The sequence below is a fragment of the Ruditapes philippinarum genome, unplaced genomic scaffold (genome assembly GCF_026571515.1).
Source record: "Ruditapes philippinarum isolate M1 unplaced genomic scaffold, ASM2657151v2 ctg72_1_1_1_1, whole genome shotgun sequence".
Lineage (NCBI taxonomy): Eukaryota > Metazoa > Mollusca > Bivalvia > Venerida > Veneridae > Ruditapes > Ruditapes philippinarum.
In genome coordinates, this window is record NW_026857713.1 from 243635 (window position 1) to 261133 (window position 17499).

General features: G+C 29.4%; 1 long non-coding RNA gene across 1 annotated transcript in view; it reads right to left on the bottom strand.

Annotated features, from left to right (window-relative positions):
* Positions 1-286: 286 nt before the first annotated feature.
* The window catches only part of LOC132750663 (uncharacterized), a 209063-nt gene continuing 191850 nt past the window's right edge, over positions 287-17499 (bottom strand). Inside the window, exon 2 of the long non-coding RNA XR_009628583.1 lies at positions 287-954. This is a non-coding gene — a long non-coding RNA (uncharacterized LOC132750663). The remainder of the gene's footprint in view (positions 955-17499) is intronic.

The following is a 17499-nucleotide window of genomic DNA, read 5'->3' on the forward strand; positions in this document are numbered from 1 at the left end:
CTTTTAACCTTTGATGGTTTAATACCCGCGTAATACTTTTGAATCGTTTATGCGAAGAATTTATCCAGCTATCTACCGGAACATCGCTGGTTCTTCTTAGATGTCCATTTGTACCTGAAACATTGACGTAGGGAATACGTGAGGTTTTAACTTTATCTTGATTTTAGGTTTGATCTTTATCCTTGTCTTTCATTCATCAGTTAAGCTGGAAATTTGCAATATGACTTTCACAGTGTTGGTGCGACGTAAATCCATACAGCCGAACAACAACAGAACAGTCATAACATTATCTAGTACTGGCATGCGAGCAGTTCCCGTACAAAAATCGTAGTTACTTAAACATTATTTTTTATTACGCTCACTCACCAAAATTTGAATGTTACACATCAATATTCGGCTCGTCACACAAATCATGGAAATTCCATCATGTTCTAAACATAGAATAACCCTTAGTTATGAGGCCTCATATGGGGTACAGAAATTATCCATTATTTTGTATGAAGAGAAGTAGTTCCCGTACATAAAATTTAACCCATTATAATTATACAATTTTATTATATCGGACCTATTTTTCATTTATAATTGTTGAACAGACCATTTTCTAAGAGATAAATAGATGTAATTCAGGAAACAGAAAGTAGACTAAACGCGTGTATCTATTACCCGGTACCGTTACCCCCAAAGCATTCACATGCGATGGCATGCTTGTATGCATGATATTTTACGCATCAAAGCCATAAAATTATTTTATATAGTAATATTGGTCAAAATTCTGATAATTAAACAAGTTTTCATCACATTGCCTTCTTATCTGTAAACAGGTGGTATTAGTGGAAAACCCTTTAACATGCCTCACGTGTAAGTATGTTTGCGCATGCGCGCAAGGACGGAATCCCCCAGATAAAACAAGGTCACGTTTTGGCAACGCACAGGTGAAAGTGATTTAAAATGAGACTTTTTATACGTACTGCCAAACTGACATTTAGATTTTGTTTAGTTTATGTATCTGCTTGATTTGAAATGAATTTTTGAAGAATGCATGTAAAAATCAAGCGTTTAAATGAAAAATACGGGTACTGCTTCTGTACGGGAACTGCTCGCATGCCAGTATAGATATTAATATTATTTAATTGGAGGTTTATTACAATTTAGCTATAATACTTTCTTGTTAAATTCATTTTCTGTTTAGAAAATTATTTTTCCCTATATTAAGTAAGTTATAATAATTCAAGTTAAGCGCAGCAAGCAGTTTTGAATGACTTTAATTTAATCAAGTTTGATTACAATTTTTATGCATAAACTTTTAATGTGTTCGCAAGATAATGCTTCTTTGTTATAAGAATTGCTTGAATGTAAGTTATAATAAGTCAAGTGAAGCGCAGCAAGCAGTTTTAAATGTCAGTCCCATTCCCGCAAGTTATATCTTCGCCTTACTTTATATCTTTCCACTGTCGAAAATAAAGTTATGTCAAAGAAGAATAACGGTAAATTTAATATTTACATCGTGTATGTCCTGTGATTTTGAAAAAAAAGTACAGAATGTAGCTCAAAAGTATGCAATTCAATGACTGAACAGCAAAACGGTAAGTAAACGGAACTGTATATTTAAAGTAAATCAATTTAAAACTATTTGTCCATAACTTTGCACAGAAACGGCGTCATGTTTCACTTGATTTCTGCATTTTAGAAATTCTGTGCTACAGGATATACACGGTGATGGGTGATTTAGAATCTGCATATGTAACACTTTTGAATTGTGATTTCGCATAACGCGGAATTAAACAATTGCACGGCAAAAGAATATTGCCCATTTTTGTGGACATCTGAAGGGCAAAGATGAACAAATGAACGTTGAACAATAACTTATAATAACAATCAAAGTTCAAGGGTAAGTCATAGGCGACAAAATGGCACCGTATAACCTGATGATGAAAAAGAAGTGTCTAGAATATTTATGTCTCCAAAACAGGAACACTCATAAATATTTAAATGACACATTCTTCAGGATTCCCACGTGATTGTCATCAAAACGGTAAACAAGTCTTATGAAGTTTACCGTTATTAATTTGAAGGTTGACACAACATCAAACTAGTAAGCTAGACCATGTGAGCTGGACTGTCATTGATATTTTTGCTTATATCATGCTCTTTCATGAATCGGGCAAAATGATCCATGGTTTTGTTGACTGCAGACGATGTTCGCAGCTTGCATGCTTATTTAAGTTTGAAGCAATTCTTAAAGCTACAGACAGATATATTGGTGTTTTATCCATAACATCTATCACATTTGATGCAGCAAATAAACTGTATGGACGTATTTCCTACTTAACTGTTTCCTTTGATTAATCATAGTTTGATAAAAGATGATAGCTTATATATTATTTATATGTTTTGAAAAAAATCAAATTGGTATTTCAATAACCAATATTTAATTCCGTTTTTGTTAAAATGCGTTTCATGCTTATATATTAAATATATCAAATGTCAATGTGTTTTTTCAGATCTATTTAGTGAGGATAATAAGATACGGTTTTTCTTTTATTTCTGAACAGAAGTATTTTCTTTTATTTAAGAAGGAATATGTTACCAAAACTGATTTAATCGCTTCAAACAATCACTGTTTGCAGCATTAAATCACCAGGGCCACTCCAAACAGATTTTTAGCTTAGGATATATGTTATTTCGATTTTAACACGTCATCAACAATAAAATACTGTCGTAACTAATATCATGTGCGGTGTGTGAATATGAAGTCATTAAACTAATCGTTACGTAAATTTACCTATTCATTCAATTTGACAATGACAGATTTATGATAATATCAAATGTGCAAACAATTTTTGTTTTCAATTTTCAATCACGGAAAAGGAATAGCATGACTCTGATTGGATAATAAAATAATTATTAATCAATGACATCACGTTATTTTTATTGAAATAAATTATAAAGAAACGGTTTTGCCATACATGCAGCTTCACAAGAACTTAATTTTCGTCTCAGTAGTGTCTCAATAAAATTCTTACTTAACACAAAATTGGACTGCTGCTGTTCTTAAATTGCTCAATGAAGAAAGACTTGATTTCCGTTTTGGACGAAATGTGTCTGAATAGCATCAGCGATCATTTGAAATCACCAGATGTGACCGTCACCCACATTTGATTTTAAGTTCAGTTATAAAGTGCAAGGTCTTCCATCTGAAAGTGTCGAATGTTTTTCATTAAGTTTTTAATCAAGTCTTTATTCCATTGTTTAAAGTTTAATGTTTTCAGATATCCTCAGGTAATAATGTGTCAGGTCTGTCCTAAGACAAATAATACAATGTGAGTTTTAATTAATGCAACTGTTGGAATATATTATCAATTACCTATTAAGATTATCTTTTGATTAAAATATGATTCTGTTTGGCCTTTTGTATTACATCCAAACCACGCAAATCATATGTATAAAGATCATCTTCATCTTAATTGAATATATTTCACTTTATTTTTATGGAATCATCTTTACTTATCTTCAACTCGCTAACAATAATAGAGCAGATCAAAATGAAAGACAATTACCGATGGCAGCGTTATATAATCTCTTCAGACCATCTCAACTTAAAGTGATTAAGACTAATTATCCATTTTTTATTTAAGACCATACATTCCAGATATACTATTTTACAAATGTTAATGCCTTGCATTATTTATTTTTCATTTCCCCTGTGAATAGTACAAAATTGTTGAGAGAAACCCTACACTGTAGTACAGCATATATAAGTATGCCTTATCTTTGAGTCAATTTGATAATATGTATAAATTCATGATATATTAGTACATTTTGCACTTTCCATAACTGACTAAATTCAGTCGATATTTTTCATGTTACAAACAGCAACACCCTTTGTTTGTATAAATAATTGAAAGCGTGTGTTGCATCATACAAAGAAATAAACACAATATCGCATTGTTTTGGCTATTCATTCAATCGTTCATTCGTCAAGAACAACAAGAGACGAATATATGTTTCAGGAAAACATCATAAATCAGATAAGCGATGTAGATACTACTGAAAATTACTTTCAAAAAGTAACATACATATGTTACTGTAACAGAAATATATTTACCGTAATTTCATCGACAATAATATACCATGTGATTGAAAAATGCCTTAGAGGTATTAATTCATACCAGAGCGTTACGTTTAAAGAGTACAGAATAGAATGAAAGGTTAAGATATCTTGCTGACCTGAATTGTAGAAAACATACATATTCTAATTTGAAAGAAAGTTTGTAATTATTTGTTATGAATGATTTAAACCTCCTCTTCATTATATCTCGCATTACTCGTCAAGAGTAAGAAACTGCAATTCAATATAATATAAATCTGTCATTAATAAATGAACCACTTTTTTTCTTTATTCTTTATCTATCTGTCGATTATTAATTGAAATGGTATTAGAATAAATATATATTTTATTTCCCTCGCTTACTGAGTCATCAGACAAAGAAACGCAAGACGCTTATAGAGTTTTAGATAAAACTATAACAAAATCTTTGGAATTAGCAGTATAATAGTAAGAGGTTAAGAATCAATTGAGTGTATACCACTTGTATCAAAATACAGCATATGATTTCTAAATAAGAAGGGGTTTCGGTTAAAATAAACTTAGCTAGTTAGCAAGTGGTGTTCTGTTGTGGGGTGGGTTTGAAGAAAGAAAATAATTTTAAATGAAGTAATACGTAGCAAACTGAATGCACAAGAATGGGTAATAACATGCATTTGTAAATAACACATCTTTTACTTAGTGCATATGCAAAATACATTGACGTATAAAATGATTTTAATCTGCTAATATTTGTTTTAGCGAGTATATGGTATGTTTTGAAAAGATATATTTTGTTCAATTATCAAACAAAAAAGTATTCCGGCGCCTTTTATCTCCATCCTGATAAAAATTAAGTATAAGCAATAAAACTTGCTCATTATATATGGCAGACGTTACAAGCAAAGTTCATTTGTTGCAATCTTGATGTAAGTTTGTAATGACCTGCTGATGTGTTTTCTCGTTTAGGGCACACGCTTTTTATTACTTGGGGACCATACGCCGCTTTTCATGGAATGGCACGGAAGTGTCACATTGAAGGTTCCATGATAACCGCCGTATGAACACATCTGCGGATGTTTCTAAATCCAAAATTTTACTGTTTCATGTTTAAATGTTGAATTCTGCTTAAGCCGGTGCTAGGGGGCGTTGACGGTAACTTGCACTTTCCAGTACCGTCCATGAACAGGCTCAATCAAACCGAGCCTGCAACATTTTCAATTTTGTCGTGTTGGGCTTTCTTTAGGGATTCTGTATTTATCTATTTTATTACAGTATGACTAACACCAATGCATAAACAACAATCATCTTTATAAGTTAACATAAATAATATACTTTTATTTCCGCCACATGGTCGAGCATAAAAAATCAAAATACTTAATTACTATTATTTGTCCCATTGAATTACATTGTACTCTGTTAATACTTAAAGTTTGAAACTTCGATTTACATGGAATAATCTTGACGTTTAATTTAAAACATAAATGGATTACACTGTATTATAAATTCGTTACAATAATATCTCCAGGTTGTTTGAGCTTACAGAAATGATGTGAATACTTTTATCTTACAGGCTCCAGTTTTACCAACTTACGAGCATTTCAACATGGTTATATAACGTGACCTTAATCATTTAAACGTATAATGTAAGGATACGAATATAATTAAAATAAAAAAGTAAATAAAATCCATTTCATAGATACCTATCCGAGAAATATTCTATATCAGTTTAACATGAAAATATTTCAAATAGAACTTGTTACTTTGAGTGCTAACAGATACGTTCATATATGATAATAGCATTCAAATACCAAACATGCTTAAACCATTCTTCATGTGAAATCACTCATCTACATGAAGAAAAAAACACCAATTTGAAGCCACATCAAATACACATGTAATAATCAGATATATTTTACGACAATCGTTTCTTATCCTCTCTAGATAGGAAATACAGAGTAGGCAATAAAGCTTTTTCAAAAAATAGGACAAACATTACAAGGAATGTCAATTTGTTACCACATTGTTGTTGTTACAAAATACAAATGATCCAAACAAGAGCAGTATAAACACTTAAATTGGCGAAAAAACCACTTTAGGGTTTATAAAGTAATTTGACTCTGATAAAATCGGGATTTAACACACATATTATATGTTTAATGAAAGTACAAACGTATTAAAGCATTGCACATATAGAAAAAGCCCTGATATGTCTGATACGGACCATTAATATCTATATCTAAGTCTCACGTGCCATCCTCTATATACGGACTTTTTGTTTTTAGCGGTAGTGTATGGTGATGATTATAATGAGGATGATTGTATTGTTCTTGAAAATAATTATTATTATGATAATGACGATGGAGATTGTAATGAAGCTTGAAATGGGTATGGTGGTGGGCGATAATTGTAATAATGCTTATTTTAATGATAATCGAGATGGACGTTACCATAACATACCATTAAATGAAAGAACCTGTTATTTATGCAATCAAGGTTTAGGTGATGAATATCACTACATCCTTGAATGTAAACACTTTCAAGAATCACGAAAAACACTGATCAAACCTTACTACTACAAACAAAACAGCATACTTAAATTTGACAAGTTATTCAATTCAAAAAACAAAAAAGAACTAATTAATTTATGTAAATTTGTACAAATTATAATCAAAAATGTTAAAGCCCAATATTAAATGATTGTACTTGAAATGTTTTTGGAAATTTATTAGTAAAACAATTTACATATAAGCTAGATGAAGATCTATGTACTATATATTTTATCAATTAATTTCCTATGTGATTTGGTAAAATGCTATGTGTAAATGCTAAAGTTTATAAACTTAAGCAATACTTGTGAAATTATCAATTGTTTTTCATATGTATGATATCATGTTTAATAATATTCTTTTCTTTTGAAATCAATTGTTAACAACAGTTAGATCTACATCATCTACTATGAATTTAATTAATGCATGTTAACAATTTTAAATTGGTTAATTTTATGTTTTTTTATATGACTGTATGATATCATGTGTAATAATATTTTTTTTTTTTTTTTTTTAAATCAATAACAATAGTTACACTATTCACTATGAATTGAATCAATCCATGTTACCATCTAAAAAAAATGGTAAATTTTATGTTTTTTACATGTATGATGATCATGTTTAATAATATTTTATTGTTCGAAATCAGTAACAACAGGTACACTATTCACAATGGAATGAGTCAATGCATGTTAGACATTTAATTTTAATGGTAAATTTCATGTAAACTACAACTGCCTGTTAAAAATCTTTATTTAATACTGTACATATTTGTATATATAGTTTATTGCTATCATAATTTATTATTAACTGGTACTAGTTATTGTTAATACTCAGTTTTATATATAATTTTTGATGCTCTGAAAATTTGATACTTGATAAATATCAACAAATTAAGGTTGCCATCAGACTGTACAAAGAACAATGATTGAGTACATACTGTACTGTAGTAATATCTACATTTATCTATTAATGAGGACAAGTCTACAGATCTATTTTCTTTTCTTTTTTTTCTTTTTGTAAAATAATGACCCATCCATATGATCCAGTCAGTTATATAAATATTTGAAAACTTTATATGTAAATTAATGAATTTTATAGATTCTACTTTTGAAATTTGTAAAGAGGACAATACTTATTTAAAAGCATGAATGAAGATGATTAATAGTGTATACCAGTAACAGATATATCTTCTGTATTTCCTTCATATAGTTGTTTATTTTTTAAGTTACTTAATTACCGGCTTAATTGAAACCTAACTGACCTTAATTAAAACTGTAATTAAGAAGACAGTACAGAAAGAAGACCTGTAGCGAGGCAAAGCCCTTAATTATTTCAATTTCGTTTTTAAGGGCTGGTCAAACGCACACCGTTTATGACAAATGAGGGGGATATTTGCAAAAATATCAAAATTCCCACCCTTATCAGATAATTCACAGCAATTATAAATGGCATAAGGGCGCCGGGGAAATCCCCTTTAATTCTTATGTTTTACAAAATAAAACCGAAAATATTTACTCACCCTTCCCGTCACATTCGTAAAATTTTGCACCTTACATCGCTAGAAATCAGTAACCAGATAATAATCCAAGATCAACAGAGATTTATTTCTTCTCTTTTACTTTTTGCAGGTTAATTAAGTCCATTTTTTTGACACACAAACGAAATCATCACAAACAGCACTATATTTTATATTGAAACTATACCGCGTGCAGACACAATACACCTACTTGAACCTAATGACATATTTTTGTGTAAATTACAAGAAGTTTATTTTAACGGCACAGTAGAAAGCGCCGTGCCAACAGGTGACCAATCACAATACAATTATAATTTCAGGTTAAGAAAAGGTTAAAAGTTGACAGAATGATATTTGTAAAACAATTTAGTCTAGACATTTTGATTCAGTTACTGTCTTTCTTTAATATGCAAAAGAAATTTAGTTGCGATTCATAATTCATATTTTTGAATGAATGTTGTCCTCTGTAGACATGGTTTTATATATATATTTAGGATTCTTTTTCTCGTGTTTATGTATTTGTATGCATACTGAGATAATCAAATAAACTTGGAAATAAACTTGGAAAGATAATAATGCTTATTACTCGGGTAATGATAATGATGTTGATGACGATTCTGATAATAATGATAATGATGATTGAATAACCGACTGGGATGGTGACAGTGATGATGAAGATGAAAATAATACAAATTATGATGAATATTGAAGTCGTTATAATGATGATCATAATTATTATTAAAATCTGTTACCATTATTATTTAGGTGATGACGATAATTGGAATCGTGATGATGGCAATTTTAATGACGAAAATATATGATGTGATGCTATATGATTTTTATTGTTTCTCTTTCTTACTTTGATTAATAAATTTTCGAAGAAAAAAACAATATTTCGGCAGGAAAGCCATTCTCAGAAACATGTGTTCGCGGTAAGATTATATTTTTTTTTATTTTTGTCGCATTAGCTTTCTAAAATCGACACTGGACCTCCATCACATATCGGGAAACCTAAATTCATGGGACAAAATATGGAATATACCGGAGCCAAAAGGTGCTACAATTACGTTTTGTTACGCTATGCCGGTTGAAAGAATAATTGCAGGCTAATTGTAAATAATATTGCAATAGCAATAAAAACTGCAAGCACAATGTAGATAAATTTGATACGTTTAAAATGTAACACAAATCACATTTCTGTGTAGCTCTTGAGCAACAGATGCCAAATTTTGTCTAAGTCTGTGTTCCCATTAATTTTTTTTTTTTTTTTTTTGATTAGCATACCTATTAAATTTTTATCAGAAAATTGCACGATGTGATGCATATCATTATATACTCTAATTAATAATTAAAAATGGGATCTTCAAATGTTGTAAGATAGATACTTAGATAGATACTTTTAATTTATGTTCCTTTTGGATTATGGAGCACTAATTAGACCTAATTGAAGGTGAATTATACTTAATGGATACGAATATCAAACTATTCCCTTGATACATATATCTCATGTGAAGAGACAAACTTAGATATCTGTAAAAAGAAATATATGAATACCTTTCCCCCCAGAGAAGCAGATGTCTAATTCCGAGCATTAACTAATAATTTCTGAAACACTTCTTAATTACAAAATATTCTTTGAAAATATTTCTTCAGAATATTCCATGCTTTTATTATTTTGTTGACTAACTTTTGATAAATTGTACAAATTTGTTTACAAAATTGAAGGTATATAAATGTATAATTCAAATATCGTTTCCAGTTGGCTTCTGTCTTTGGAACATTGTTATCAAATGAAACAGCCAATTGCTTGAGTATTAATGCTGATTATGTGAGGATGTTTAATGTCTTTTCATTAATTAAAACTTAAACACGAAACTATAATTTATTATGTTATATGTTTATACTGAACATTTATTTTTTACTTTTCTGTAAATTGACTGTTATTCACCAACATCAGTTACAGGTAATGGTTTCTGACTAACTTCTGTAACTAAACTGGGACGATAACTTACATCAGGCCGAATCTAACTTTAAAAAGATATTCAAAGAAGACATTTAACCGAGCTAAGACTAGCATGCAATTTCTGTTGATACTTTATGGTGACGAAATACAGTTTCTTTATTTTCAGACCGCAATACATTTGCAAATACGAGTATAAACGTTTATTTTCGTATATACTAGTGTGTCATTGAGTCTGTATTTCAATTTAATTCAAATAACATTTTAATTATGGCTTTATTTGATTGTTTAAGGTAAAATGTTTTCAAATTTCGTCAAGTAATAAATAAATGTGTTCTGTCTAAGGACAATTTTTTCAATAGACGTTTTATTAATAAACGTGTTGACATACATTCTTCTATTGAAGACATTGACCCACTTCAAATTATTTATTGATAAAAATGATGATGTTCTTTGGTATTTTGTCTTTTTAATGTGGCTCCCCAAATCATGATAAAGATCATGTTCACCTTAACTGAATAACTTTTATTTTATTTTCTATGGAATTATCTTTCATCAACATTTTTACATCTTATTTGACCATTCCAACTTAGAGTCTCACGTTTATAAATTACATAATACAAATGAAAGAAAAACAAAAAACCCGCAATTTTCGTTAAAGGCATTTAGAAATAATCCATTTCAATGGAATCATAATTAAAGTTACAAAACCATCTATGTGTGTGATATTTTACTTTGATTAATAAGTCCCATATCAGCTATAATCTATAATTACAGTCCGCCAAAGTTTGTCTACCAATGAAATCGCTCTATTTTGTTTAAATTTTGCCGAAGTATTTTCCATACAGTACTGTAACTCAACTGTATGTATTAAATACGTTAAATGAGTTGATTTAATGGACCTCGCCTATTTACATAGTTCACTCGGGCTAACTGTAAGTCGGTTATAGGTTATATACAGAGTTTTAAGAAACTAATTTTCTCGCTTCACTTCGTTCGCTCGAAAATTAATTTCTTAAAACTCTGTATATAACCTATAACCTATACTTAGAACGCATACAAACGCTAATTTACAATTGCACAGTCGATGCATTCACCCTATACAGTGCCCTATTCATAATTATCCGTTAGGGAAACACATTATCCTGATATTTATTACGAGAGCTATCAACATAAAACACAACTGCACTTGTGATTTTTTTATTAAAAACTGTTTGCTGCTATTCATAATGCTTTTATCCCTAGCCTGTCTAATTCTACTTATGAGATTAGTGAATACAATAAAAACACCACCACAACATACTTCTTAACAAAAGCGCACATGTCCATGTTTGTTGTGAAATCTATTGTTATTCAAATAAAAGATAAGAGAAGGGATTTATCAATTTGGTTGACACTTCAATCATTTGTAGCTGCAATGTTAAATAACAAAATCTAAAGTCTTACATTATCAATGATTAGGTATATTTATACATAAACTACGAAAGCCCGGTAGGGACATTTCAACTTCATGAATTCCCTATTTTATCTTAATGAATTCACGATTTCAAAATCATGAATTCACGTTTTAACTTTCACGAATTCAGCTTCACGAATTCACGGTTTCAACTCGTGGTTTCGAATCGTAAATTCATGAAGTTAAAATCGTGAATTCGTGAAAATGAAATTGTGAATTCATGAAGGTGAATTCGTGAATTCATGAAGTTGAAAACGTGAAGTTCAAATCGTTATTTCGTGAAGTTCAAATCGTGAATTCACGAAGTTGAATTCGTGAAGTTGAAATCGTAAATTCAGGAAGTAGAAATCGTGAATTCGTGAAGTTAAAATCGTGAATTCAAGAAGTTGAAATCGTGAATTCATGAAGTTGAAATCAGGAATTTATGAAGCTGAAATCGTAAATTCGTGAATTTCGTATGTTGAAAACGGGAATTCAAGAAGTTTAAATTGTGAATTCATGAAGATGAAATCGGGAATTCATGAAGTTGAAATGGCCCTACCGGTCTTTCGTAATAAACATATATATTTGTTATTATGAACACGGGGATATAAATACCTAGAGAGAAATTTTTTTTTTTTTTTTTTTTTTTTTTTTTATTTCCCTCGCCATGGGTATGTGGGGTCGAGGGCATCCCCCTCCATACCTTACAAAGATTTTATTTATCATATTATATATACACATGTATCAAATATTTGTTGATTTAGTAACAATTATTGATTATTGTCATTGAGTATTAATCACAACTTCACATTTCCACAATAATATATACAAATGTACATACACAAAATAATATACAAACAAAATCACAAGGGAAATAAAAGAAGAGAAAAAAGGAAAGGTAGCTCATAGATTGAACAGAGAAAACATTATGTTGTTTCTTTATACTCAAACTTTTAACAAAAAGCAATGGCTGTATATTAATAAATTATAAATTTACATTACTCTAAAAAGAATTAAATGATTTTTTGAACAATTGTCCAATTCATTATGTTATCTTTTGTATTTGTTGCACATGCATCAATAATTGAAGAGGCTAATTTAAAACTTCTAATTAATCCATCTATATTTGGTAAAATATTTTTTCTCCTACATAAATAAACATATTTCTTTATCTCTAGACATAGGATATTGTACTTTGACTGGCTCTTTTTTGTATAACCTAATATAAAAGTTTTACAATCAATATCAAATAAAGCATCATGATTCCTAACAATTTTAATAATTTCTGTAATCAATATTTTGACAAATGAGCATTCCCAAAATAGGTGTAACAATGTTTCATGTTCTGATTTACAAAAAGTACACATACTTGTAACAGATAAATTCATTTTCAAAAGAAGATAATTAGTAGCCAATATTCTATGTGTTAGTCTTGTCTGAAACCATTGCAAGTAAGAATCATTGGTAATGTCAAAAACCCAACTATGTATTTTATTCCAGTCAGATTGACTTAATTGAAAGCAAGTGTTCCATTTAGTCTGACAAGTTTGAATATCATCATTTTTTATGTATATATTGTACATGTCTGATGTACCTTTAACACAAAGTAGTATAGGCTTTAAATAACAACATATAATGGGAGAATAGGAAGCAATTTCATAATTTTCACATAACTTTAAACTTAATACACTTCTGTATTTCTTGACAGCACTTGTAATTAATTCATAGTAAATGAAGTTTACTTTAATGCCTAATCTTGCTTCCAATTCATTCCTTTCAAGGAAAATACCATTCACATTCATAATATCTTTGATAAACCTTATACCTTTATCATACCATGTTTTTATAAAAATAGTTTTCTATCCATCAAAATATATTGGTTATAGAACAGAGGCATTTCTAACAACATTTCCATAGAAATAATCGGTGTTTTTTCTACAAATTCTACATAAGCACCTAAAAAATCTTTCCAAAATGAATTTTTCAAAATATTAAATATATATGCTGTATATAACTTTCCACAATTAAATAGCTTCCTAATATCTAAAAAAGTTTTCTAAAATAGTGTAACATTTATCACATTCAGATGATACAATTCTTCTTAACATGAAAGTTTAAACTTTTCATGTAAGCACATACATCAATCATTTTTAGACCACCATTTACATATTCTTTCACCAATACAGAAGATTTAATCTTTGGTGTACCTTGCCACACAAAATCATAAAACATATTACTTATTTCCTTTAACATCTGAGAATTTGGATTTGGAAGTGATATAAACAAGTTAGTTAATAAAGGAAGTAACAGTGACTTTACAACAGTTATTCTACCAATAGGTGTTAAAGCCCTTCTTTTCCAACACTGGATATTTTTTTTGATATTTTCAATTTTTGCAGTATAATTCAAAGTTATCATTTTTTCTAAATCAACGTGAAAGTTGATTACCAAGTAATCTAAATGATGTACTACCCCAAATTAATTTCCACCTAGTTTTTATTGATCTAGTGCTATATTTTAAAGAGCCAATCCATAAACATGTTTTTTTCAAAGTTAACTCTTAATCCAGAAATAATAGAAAATTCATGTAAAATATCAAGCGTACAATTTAAAGACTGATCAGCATCCATCTAACAGTAAAGAGGTATCATCAGCATACTGTGAAATCTTATACTCTGTTCCGTTGATATGTATATACCTTTTATATTTTTATTAGTTCTTATTTTGAATGGCTAATATTTCGGCACATAAGATAAAAATATAAGGACTGATTGGGTCTCCTTGACGGCAACCACGCCCTATTTTAAAAAAGTTAGACAAAAATCCATTCATTTGAACAGCAGTTTCAGTATTTGTATAAAAAAGAGATATCCATTTTCTAAACATTTGGCCAAAATTAAAGAATTCAAAAGTCTTATTTATAAAATCAAAAGAAAGTGTATCAAATGCTTTTTCAAAGTCAATCATTACTAATAGTCCTGGCATTCTTTTTTTTTCTAAATAATTCATTATATCGTAGACTAATCGTATATTCTCTCCGATAAATCTTTCCTTTTAGAAATCCTGTTTGGTCTGTATCTATCAAACAATTTAAAACTGACTTAAGTCTTTTGGCTAATGTGCCTGAGGCTAGTTTTAAAGTATAATTCAATAAAGTTATTGGTCGCCAGTTTTTTAAATATTGTTTTGGTTTGTTTTCTTTCGGGATACAGGTAATTATACCTTGCCTTTGGGTAAGTGATAATTCACCTTTAATAAAAGAATAATTAATACTTCTGACGACAAAATGTCCAATTTGTTTCCAGAAAACTTTAAAAAAATTTGATGTAAAACCATCAGACCCTGGGCTTTTGTCATTCTTCATATTCTTAAGTGTTTCTGAAATTTCCTCAAAGGTAAAGAGACCTTCTAGCGAATCTGCTTGATTTCTGCTCAATTTTGGGACAGTTATGTTGCCTAAGAACTCTTCCATATTAAAATCATCAGGAGAATCAGTTTTTGTATACAATGTTTCATAAAATATTTTACTTTCTTTTAAAATTTCTGACTGCTCATATATAATGGTACCATTAGTTTTTTCCAAAAAAGGAATGATTTTTGAAGTATAGTTATATTTTTCAAGATTACAAAAATATTTAGTTGGTGTTTCACCATTATCAATCCATTCTGCTCTAGAGCGTATGAAATTACCTTTAATTTTGTCTTGTCTTATTGTTTCCAATTCATTTTGCAAGTTTGATAATCTAACATTTCCAGGATCATTTGAATTTTTTTCTAAATATGTAATCTGTGATATTAAATCATCCTCTCTAGATTTGGTTTTCTTCTTCTTAAAACTTGCATAAGAAATAGTTTTTCCTCTTATTTCCATCAACAGAGTTTCTAAAAATAACTGGTCATCAATAACAAATGATAGTTCACTATTGCTAATATTTTCAATATTTTCTACATTATATACAGGTAAACAGTATTGTTTTTTTTATTTCTTCAATTTTTTCATTAATAATATTCAAATATTCTTTATCATATAAAAGAGAGTTATTGAGAGAAAAATTGTATTCTTATAGATTCCTTGATTAATGTATGACTTTTCATATAATTTTGTTGTGATTAATGCTTCCGAGGGATAACTTTGTTACCAGAAATTTTTGAAATTCGTTAATTTTGCACTCATTGTTTTTACAGTACCATTAATATAAATAGGTCATTTTAAATGCAACTACATACATATCACAATTAGGTATAGGTTATCCAAGTTCTAATGACCATTTTGTTCCAAGTGAATTTAATACATTTGATTCATGTTACAAAACAAAACGGAAAATATTCTAGATCAGGACAAAAATTAGTTATCAAAAATACCATTTAATCTGTTTTTGGTTAACCAGTATTAGATTCGGAAATTTTATTTTACGATTAATATATGTTTTATTTGATCAAAAGGAAAGTATTTTGCATAAAGCAGCATCTTTGGCGCCAGTTTGTTCTCCTTATTGCTCTTTTCTCATGCAGTACTTCCCCGGATAGTTTAGATTGATAATGTTAAAATTCTATCTAACTCATATCTCGTTAATATTTGAATCACAAAAACTAATTGTTCATATTTATCTGTAAGTCAGTCTTTATTAAAGTAAGCTTTACACATAAAATTGAATGAGTTTAAATGTAACATACTCGACTTAAATAAGTTGAAAAGTAGTTAAATATTATTGGGCCTCTATGATACTGCAATATCTGTTTGATACGTTCGTACAGAATATGCTTTATTTGATTTCATATTGTGCATTCCTGATACACTTTCGAATGTTTATGACTCGCATATTACATGTTTTCCAAAGTGCTTAGTATAATTTTATAAAGAGAAACCTGACTGTATTAATCAGCCTAAAGTTTATTGATATACAATCTATAACAACAATTCCTTATATGTCCGGATTTCGATTGTTAGGTTTGTCAACGAACCATTGGGACAATTACAAGTAAGCACCAATTAAAATCGTTTTTTGACTGCTCATTTAGTTCTTTCTAAATGTTTATTTCCCGCTATCAAATTGAGCTGAATTAGGCAATATATCCAAAATATCGTCTATTATTATAATGATTGACCGGTATTAAAGACAATTTTTACTTTGCTCATCCTTGAGTAAAATACTTTAAATGCACAGAAATGTATTAAAATCTACGAAATTCTTACTGAATATGTCTAAGTTGGATAAACGAATGAGTAAACTATATATGGGAAGCTGCATTTCATTTAATAGGTCAAGTAAAGTTGGTCTTTAAAAAAACCGCCAGTCTTTTTAAGGCACTATATATTCATATTGTGACCACCTATATTGTGTAGGGTTTTTAACACAACATTAATACTTTGTGTGAAGTCACAACATGTTTATTTTATATTTACAAAGAGACTGTAAAGCAATTATCAATATCTTTCAATATGAATTTGGAGCATAGTATATCTTTAATATACAAATATAACGTCAATTTGCTTCTATTAATCATTTGCACTGTTTACGATGTACTCAAAAATACTTTCACCATGATCAAAAAGACAAAACGGACGGAAAGATTACGAGGCGCCATCACTAGCCGCTTCTCTTATTATATTATGTGCCAGTTTAAAACCACGTTTGTTTTATATCAGACTTATAAAGGTAGATATGAGATTCGTAATAAATTCGTATCATAATATAAGCAAGGATACCTTATTTTTCACATGATTTAAACATCGTTTCTAAGTGGTCCTTTCCATTTATTTATTTATCTATCTGACTCGGATGCTTTAATTAACTGATGCTGTTCATAAACATGTCTTTCATTTGTAAAACATATCCTATCCACGTTCTTTAAAACTTGTACGTGCGAAAGCATTCTTTTAATCACACATTCAATGCCACAGCTTTTATTTCATCATATTACATATACTTGATTGAAGTGTCTACTGAT